Here is a 9,415-nt window from a genome sequence, read left to right as displayed (position 1 = left end):
GGTTCCCAGGCTAAATTGCCCCGCCCAGCCCTGTGGAGCTGTTCCCCCCTCTCTCCCTCCTCCCCTCCTTCTGAGCCTCCCTTCCGAGTCTCCAGGGTGAGTCCCGCCTCCCTCCCTGCCCCTCCACAGTGGCTCCAGGCGCCGAGCTGCAGTCTCGAGGCTTCCGGGAGGAAAGAAAAGCGTCCCGGGGCCTCAGGCGTGCGGAGTTCCAGGCTCTTCTGGGCCCTAAGACAGTGCGGGGGCCTCAGGGAGATTCTCCCCCCGCGCTGGTGGCAGAGATATGGAGGCGGGGTGGGCGATTCGGTCCTCGAGCGGAAGGAGCTCCTCAGGGGGGCGGGGCTTTGGGAAGTCTCGGTCTCGGGCACCAATGAAGGCCCGAAGAAGGGCGCCTTTCCGCCTCGGGAAGTTCCCAGCCAGGTAGCAGAAGTTCAGTAACGGGAGAGCTCGCGAGCCTGGGAAGAGGAGGCGGCGACCTGCGGGGATGGAGGGAGGCTCCGCCCACCTTGGTGCTACCCCCTTGCCTTGGGTCAAGCGCGAGGGGAGCGTCTGTAGGACGAGGAAGGCAAGCCGAGGGGATGTTCTGGGTCTCGTGGGGGTGGGCCTTCCCGATCGCGGGGCGCATGCGCGGACCAGCCTTGCAGCCTCTCCCCATCCTGGAGAGGAGTATGCTCCTAGTGGCCTTGCAGAGCGCCGCAGTGGGACCGAGCGGGAGAGGGGTCTCCCTGCACTTAGGGGAAGCCCGCGAGGCTGTCAAGGCACAGGAAGGAAGTCTGAGAGCTCCTCAAGACCGCAGACCTCGGGACAGTTTCACTATATTAACCAGGACAGGCAGCTGGGGAGCTTCCTGAGGGCAAGGGATGCCCGACACAGTCCTGGATGTCCCCCATAGCTGCTATATATAGCCCAGGACCGGTACAGACTGAGCCCTCCTACATGCTTCTGGGCACTAAAGAGCTCCAAGGGGATGAGCTCAGCCCTTCTGGCAGCTGTGGGAGACTTCCAGGCCCTTCATTCCCAAGCAGGGACTTCGTAGAGAGTCACAGAGCAATCCCCTGAAGGGTGCTGATAGGAAATGGAGTCCAGCAGCCTCAACTTACATCTGGGGAAACTGAGGCTCAATCCGAGATCCACAACAAGGGGCCATCTGGCCTGTTGTGGTTGGGCTTTGAACCATCTCCCAGTGCTAGGCATGAGGGGAAGAGGGTATGTAATTAGAATCTTATACCCTAAAAACTACATTTCCCAGAATCCTTTTCCTTTCATCCCCACCTCATGTCATTAGGTTTAGTAGATAAAAGTCTGTGTAACCTCAACCCCTCTCTCTCTTCTGCCATTGAGGTCTGGGCAAGCTTCTCTTTACTCTTTTTTTTTTCATCTGTTTCCTCTACTTCAAGTGACTATTAGTAAATCTTATAAAACATAATACTTGGAGTTATTGGATATTAATTTTAATCTTACAGGGGGTGGGGGAAAAGGTACTCTTGAGGGAGCAGGAACTGCTGGGCCTTGGAAGTTAATATGTCAAAGATCCCAGCAGTAGGTACCAGATAACTTAGGGGCCTGAGTGGACCTTGGAAGTGAATATGTCAAAGGTCCCAGCAGCAGTAGGTAAGTCCCAGATAAGAGCTGAGGGACCATAAATGCTGGCAAGCATTCCAACAATGGTATGTACCAGATAGGGACTGGGTGGGCCATGCATGCTGGAGGGCATATATATCCCAGCATCCCCAGACTACAATTGGAACTCTATGTCAGGGCTCCCCTGGTGTGTGCTGCTGGTGCACACCAGTTCAATAAACGACCCTCCTCTTAATTGCATTGTCCATTGGTCTTCCGTGGTGGTGGGCAAAAACCCGGACCATAACATTTGGGGGCTCATCCGTCTCGTCCCCACCTAGGAACCCCTTGACAAGAGGGCCAGAGGCACTGTCTTGGAACGGACCTTCAGATGAGCCAAGTGGGGTATGAGAGTGTGTGTGTCTGTGGTGACTGAAAGTGTATGGGGGAGAGGAGGACTCTCGATGAGCATAAGACTTAGTGAATGATATGTGCCTGTGGTTAATACAGGACATTCTACACCAAACTCCGAGGCCCACCCCTTTCTGGGGTGAGGGGTTCGCCCCGCGGCACCTGTCTGATCCTCCCACCTGTTTCTGAGTGTGAACTCTGTACCTTTGCAGTTCAGCGTCATTCACAAGTGGGCCAGTCAGAAACCAGAGGAAGCGGCTGTGATCTGGGGTGCGGAAGGAATACGGTCCAGGGTATGTGCTGAAATTGGAACTTTCAGGCGGTTTGAGTCCCCTGAGTACGAAGTTCGAGTCTTTGTCAGGTTGAGAGGGCCCTGAGCACGGAGTTTCACGTCTCCATCAGGTACCTTGCCACTTTCAGGGGTTCAATTCCCCCAAGTACAGACTTTGAGTCTCTGTCAAGTTTGGGAAAGGGGTTCAAGTCCCCTTTTGGGAAGCTATTGCACCCCTAAGGGAGACTGGGGGACGCCCCATTATCTCTAGGTGATTTTTTTCTGGCCCTAGTTGGCTCTTATAGCTTTAGGTGACACACTGAGGTATTTTTGGCCACAAGGAGGGACTGGGCAGCCGGCCCCCTGACAAGCAGTCGCAGGTACCAGGATTCTTCACTGGTTAAAGACGGAAGGGAAAAGGTTGATAAGTAACCTAGCCAATGCCTTGAGATACCTTCAACTTTTTGGTCTCAACAATATATAATCCGCCTGCTTGTCAAAAAGCTTGCTTTAAGGTTTACGTTTCTTACAAGTTTTGAAACCTACTGAATGTCCGTGTCTCTGTTGTTTGTCTTCTGGCTTTTACTAAATTTGTCTCGTGTGTCTTTCTACAAAGGTGTTTGAATGTGTGAGAGAGGGTGTCCTATAGGCTTCTTTGAGTCTTTGTTGTGGCTAGATTAAACAAAGAAGATAAAGGTGTTTAGGATTCAGTGTCACAAAGGGGAATTAACTTTGCAGTGGCTGTTCCCCTGCTCCTCTGCCTGCATTCCAACCAGGCAGGCTAAGAAGGAGTAAAGTCTGCATGGGAGGGGATTTAGAAGTTCTTTCCCTGAGACACTTAAAGGAACAGTACACTGAAACTGTTTTAATGAATTTTCTCCCTGCAAATATTTCTTCTTAAGAATGGATCCTAAAACATTGATTTTTTTTTCCTTTCAAAGCATGCTGGCCACAAAGTTGTGTGTTTCTGTCACAATCTCGTCTCTATGTAGAAATGGGGGAGCTACAAGATTAATCCTCAACAGAGGACAAAAGCAATTACCTGTTCAATGATTTTTTTCCTCTTTCTTCCTTTGGATGGGCCCTCAAAGGAGCAAAAGTGAGAAAATTTTGAGCCGAAAAGGGAGACTTTTACTCCATAGTTAGAGGCACTTTTCACTTAAAAAAATTAATTAACTCTAAATGTGAAATGTTGCCAGATTTTTATTGAACACAAAAACTCCTGGTTAGAAGTTTGTTTTGTTAAACCTTGCAATGCACAATGGTTTCAGTGAATTTGAGAATTGTCTAAGTGTGATTGATAGCCAGCCTGCATTCAGAAAAAGTTATGTTGTTGAGAAGAACTTATTCTAGAATTTAAACTTGGGAATCTTTCAAATCAGATTTATTTTAATGTATATGCTGTCAGAACTAGCAGAAAAGAAATCATATGACACACAAGAGGTTTTTAAAGTGGTTAATCTGTGCATGGGATTTAATAAGTGCTAAGAATTTGATATTTTACAACAGAGGAAATTTTTAAATGATGTTGTCTTTGATCAAGGTTATCTGAATTGTTTTTAAAGGTGCAAAATGCATAGGAAGGAATTTGCAATCTGGAGATGAACATGTATGTATTCAGATACCAAATGCTGGAAATTAGTAATGCTGAGTGGATACAAAATATGTATGTATTTGTATTATGAAGAGAATTAAGTTTCCCACCTAAATAGGTTAAGGGTATATGATATACAAATTGTATGTTGTGAGATTTAAAATGGTTGAGGTCTTAAACTATAGTGATTAAAATAGTGGAAGATATTAATTGTGATAGATATAAGAGAGGGTGAGTAATTTTGACCGCAGAAATATGTTTCACTACAGTGTCTTGGGTTTTAAATCAAATATAAGGTGGTCGCCAGGGAAATATTCCCAATTATTCAAATACCCAAGTCAATTGGGTTTTATAGAGATTTTTTAATTAACAATACAATGAGTAATCAAAGAAAGAGAGAGAGAGTAAGAAAAGAATAAGTATGAAGGGCCTCAAGCCAATATGGCCTAGACCTGAGTCTTAAAAGAGAAATCAGTCAGTTTGTTATAACTCACAATAAGATCTGTCTAAGTAAGGATTTCTAATGACACCAGGCCAGCAGCATCTCAGCTGCTTTCACCAGCTCCCTCCTCCATATGAATGTTTCAGAATCAGTCTCCTCAGAATGAGTCTCTCCAATCTGAATGTTTCAGAATGACTTCCCAGCTCTTCCCTGAGCTCTTATTTTTAAGGGCAAAATCTCCTATGTCACCTCCCCTAAGTCCTTACATCTACCAATCACAGTAGACGTTTTTTCTAAAAGACAGCCCATTTTGAATTCACAGCTGAATAGATTAATCTCTTTAGTAAGTCAGAAAAAAATGCTGCTGTGTCAACAAATTTCATTAAGAAAAACCTCTGAATAAGTTATCACCCTTTTAGGTTTAAGTAGTTTACAAGTTGCCCCACCTTTATAGGTACTTAGTATCCCATTGTATCCATTCTAAAACAGTCATGACTCAAAGAACTTCCTCTTCCTTCCATAAGCATGGATCAAAGTACTTCCATTGTTCTCAAGGAGCTCTCTGTCCCAAAGCAGTCCCAAGTAGGGTGGAGTAGGGATATTCTCAAGGCAAGGATCCCCCACACTCAAGTAGAGTTCTCACCATCTGCTAGGGAATTTTTTTTAAGTAGAAGATTCCCCAATGGGGAAATTTCCAACATTCATAAGTCTGAGAAATTTTTAGGCTTACAATGTCCTTAACAAGACAGATTTAACCAGCCCTGAAATCAAGAGGGCTTGTCATGAGGATTAAATATAGTCTAGCTTCAGATATATCAAAGAGGTCAGGCTGGAATGCCAGGTAACATGGAGCTAACTAGGGAAAAGTGATTAATTCCATATGAAAGGAAATAATTTTATATCTTATAACCTGTCTATATGTTAATAATTGAATTTTGGAGTGTCTGGATTTGTTCTATGAAGTGCTCCACTTCAATAAGAGTAATGAATAGAGGTACTAACTGATACTATGAATTCTAGTATGAAATAGATATAACAAATTTTATAAATTGGGGTAATGTTGATGGACTTAAATAGGAATGTGGCAATGTTTTGAGCTAAAAGAAAACTAAACTGGAGGTTTTATTCTACTTTAGACAGGTTTGAGAGAAGTACGGGTAAATGCTTGCACTTCAGTTTGGTTACACTGAAACATTGCTAAAGGACTTAATCAGAGTTATTTGGAAATGTGGAGTTCAAACTGAAATCCACTGAGACTAAATTATTATGGAGGGAGTTTGATACATTCAAATTTTTACATTATAATGAGCTCACTGTGTTAAAGAAGGATGGACCAAGGTTGCTAAATAATAAAAAGCAAGCCAAGCAGTCTTAGGATAACTTGCTCAGAAGCTATTAACCCCTTCCTTGCACACAGGTAGGAGAAATAAGTGCTTTTAATAGTTCCACACTTATAATTAGGGACTGAAATAGGGATCTAAAAAAAGTTGACAATTACTGTGTGATAGAACTTAAAGATGAGTATGTTTTAATTGTATATTTTGGAGGTTTTTAAGGTGCTCAAGCAAGCAAATATTGCCAGCCCTGTCTGACCAAGAAGCTTGTTTGAAGCTGTGGAATCTTAATGCAAACATCCCAGGTCCAGAGTGATAAACTGAGTTGAGTGATATATAATTGATAAAATTACCACATACGAGTTCTGGGAATTTGTTGGTTGAGATTTTGATTACATTTTGATCTGTATAAGGATATATGTTTCAAACAGTAGCCAGAGAGTGTGTAGGATGTTGAAAATGGCATATATGTGAAACATGCTTGCTCAGAATTTTATGATTGTTATGTGAATTGCTGCTGAAACACGTATTTTAAATATTGTTTGGATGTAAACAAAAGCTCATTGTAAACCTGACCCTACCATAGATTTTGTTCAATACTCAGTAGTTACCTCAGTTTACCAATTTGTACTATGAACTGAAATTTATAATGGTTGAGCCCTATGCTAAAGATAGTGATTCAATGATGTAATCCTTTAAATCAGAATTCTTTTGGGTTACTGATTAGCAATTGAAGTAATACCAGTAGGATACTTGTTTGCCTTAGGAGAGGTATGTTGGATAGTGGATTGCCTTATGATGGTAACAGCATGTCAGAGAAGGTGGGGAGGTATGGTTTTTTGTTTTGTTTTGTATGTTTTTGAAGGGAGAGAGAGAGAGAGAGAGAGAGAAGGTGAAAGAGAACAGATAGATATTTTGTTCTCATAATTGGATCTTTTAACTTAGGGATAATTTCTAGAATTGATGTATGTAGTTTTGTAAAATCACAAATAATTCTGGAATTTCTCTGAAATCCTTAGAGATTCCTGGCTGATCTTGTCTTAGTTCCTTCAGAAGGCCTAAGTTGATCTAGCCCTGATTTGTATTTACTATAGAGCTAATGAATTCAACATTCCTGTTCAGGTTTTCTAACTAAATTGTGATAAATTAATTATTGCTAAAATATGTAAGAATAACTGCTATAATGTAGACTCATAGACCTTAAGGAATCCTTAGAGAGGGCAAATAGTCAGAAAAGCTTGTTTGAGGGTATAGAAATTTGTTTCTGGTCTGCTGACAAGCAGAATTCCTCTGAGCTGTAATGGGTGAGACTTGTCCTTTAAGGAAAAAGAAGGCTTCTGGGATCCAGTGGCAAGTGCTCTAAGGAGACAGAAAGTCCTAGGATGGTTATAGAGAAGGCAGCCCAAGGCTCACTTTGGACTGAATTTTCCTGACCATCTAGGCTGAGTGAAACAACAATGGCAGTGACAGCCTTGCTTTGTACACAAAGCCACTCACTGTGTCCTTTGTGACTTGGAGATATTTTCCCTTTCTGGGCCTTCTTCCTTCGGGACAATTCCCATAATCAGCACATAAGACAAATTGGAAAATTAAAGTTTCCATTTCCCCAAACAACCTATTAGGTTAATAATTGGACATTCTCAAGCTGTTAGGGAACATACTTTGAGAAGTAGGTGAAGTTTATTCATAGATGGCTTGTATTTGTAGCCTTAATTTACCACAGTTGAAGTTTGGATCTTGAGCTTGGAAATATAGCTCAAAGCTTTCTTGAGTTTTCCCCAGAATCTGGGGTAAAGGAATACATCGGTAAGATACTGTTACTCCATTGTTTATAGATGTTATAGTTAATGTGTACTTTGCAAAGGGTTATTCTTTAACAGAGACATCACATATCAGCTCTGTAGACAACTCAGGAATCTGATTTCCTGGGGGTGGGGGGGATCTATTCCTGTCAGAAGATGATTTCTGAGGATGAAGTCTGTTGGCTCAGATACCCAAATGCAAATGTGTGATGTTCATTGCTATTGTACTAATGTTCTGTTCCTATCTGCTATTTGCCCCAGTACACTTCTATCTTAGGGGCTGACTTTCCCATTGTGACCTATCTGCCAATCAGGGGAAACAGTGGCTGGACACCCTTCAGATCTCCAAGCAGTTCTCCACCGACCTGGGACCCTGGAATTCACTGAGGACGTGCCCCTAAAGACCCTGTGCTGCAGCCTTTCCTTCCCCCTCTTATTCCCCTCCCCCTCTCTCCTGACAATAGGCAGGGATAGCTCTACACCCATTCTCAGCATTGAAGAAGCTACAGAAGACTTGGACTTCGCCCTTTTTCCCTTAGATACTTGGAGAGGGGAGGGGATAGGACAGCAGGGGGCACTGAACCAGGTCAGGTCTTAGATTCTGGCCCGCCTGAAGGCTGTGTGGTTCCCCTGTGGCAGTGGGGAGACAGCTAGCAAAAGGAATACATGACATCACACATAGGAGAGAGAAACTGCTGGCCCCTGGTGCGCCCACCTTTTTAGCTCTTCTCCCTGGCTCACTACCCTAGTCACGTCCCTTATAAGACCCCTTGTAATCTTAATCCTACTCTTGACATTTGGCCCCTGCATTTTTAACCGCCTTGTTTGGCTTGTGAAAGACTGGCTGGATGCCATCCAGGTGTTGGCCCTCTGACAACAGTACCAACCCCTAGCCACCTCTAGCCACCTTTGAGCCCTGGGCTGAGGTTACGAGCCCTCTCAGCGGACGGACCTTCCCTCTGCCCCCTGAGAGAAAAAAGTAGGAAATGAGGGAGCAGGAACTGCCGGGCCTTGGAAGTTAATATGTCAAAGATCCCAGCAGTAGGTACCAGATAACTCAGGGCCTGAGCGGAAACTGCCGGACCTTGGAAGTTAATATGTCAAAGTCCCAGCAGCAGTAGGTAGGTCCCAGATAAGAGCTGAGGGACCATAAATGCTGGCAAACATTCCAACAATGGTATGTTCCAGATAGGTATGTACCAGTTGGGGGGGCCATGCATGCTGGAGGGCATATATATCCCAGAATCCCCATACTACAATTGGAACTCTATGGTGGGGCTCCCCTGGTGTGTGCTGCTGGTGCACACCAGTTCAATAAACGACCCTCCTCCTAATTGCATTGTCCATTGGTCTTCCATGGTGGTGGGCGAAAACCTGGACCCCAACACTCTCTAATCCAAAATTGTTATTAAATTCATCTTTATTTAAATAACCATAGTCAGATAAGATGACTGTCACTTCAGGGGACATAGAGGGAGCTGAACTTCAGGACAGCCGTTCAACCATAATATTGGGCCCCTGCTGGGTGACCTTGGTGTGGGGGGAGGCTTGTCCCTCAGGAGGGTCCGTGCTTATCTGCCTTGGTGTATCCTCAACATCAATCAATAGAGAAGACATCCCCTCAGGCTATCATAGTTGGCCTATTTCTCAGGAACCCCAGTTTTCCAAGATAGCCTCTCAGCAGGGGGTATCCCTCTCCTTTTACCTCACTGGCAGTCATATTCCCTCTCTCCCTTCAACTCCTCCATTCCCTGTTACAAACCTTCCTTATATCCCCTGTCCCTCTTCAATCCTCTACAATCCCTTAAACTTTGATGGAGCACTCGTGTACCTAGTAGGAAAAGCCTTTTCTGCTAATGAGGTTTATCCTGTGAGGATATGAGGGAATATTCCTTGGAGTTCCTAAGAACAAAGGAAATGGAAAAGTCAACAGACTGATTATAGCCTCTCTCATTCTCACACTCCCTCTGCCTCATTCATACTAAGTATCATCATCTTCTTCTT

General features: G+C 44.1%; 1 long non-coding RNA gene across 1 annotated transcript; it reads left to right on the top strand.

Annotated features, from left to right (window-relative positions):
- Nucleotides 1-4: 4 nt before the first annotated feature.
- On the top strand, nt 5-8,745 carry LOC103099058 (uncharacterized). The gene is made up of 4 exons (XR_466166.3): nt 5-96; nt 2,181-2,261; nt 3,805-3,848; nt 7,673-8,745. It is a non-coding gene; the product is annotated as an uncharacterized LOC103099058 (long non-coding RNA).
- The last annotated feature ends 670 nt before the right edge of the window (nt 8,746-9,415 follow it).

This window comes from Monodelphis domestica, chromosome 3 (assembly GCF_027887165.1).
Source record: "Monodelphis domestica isolate mMonDom1 chromosome 3, mMonDom1.pri, whole genome shotgun sequence".
Lineage (NCBI taxonomy): Eukaryota > Metazoa > Chordata > Mammalia > Didelphimorphia > Didelphidae > Monodelphis > Monodelphis domestica.
The sequence above is the reverse complement of the archived record's forward strand: the minus strand, read 5'-3'. Positions and strand labels throughout refer to the sequence as shown.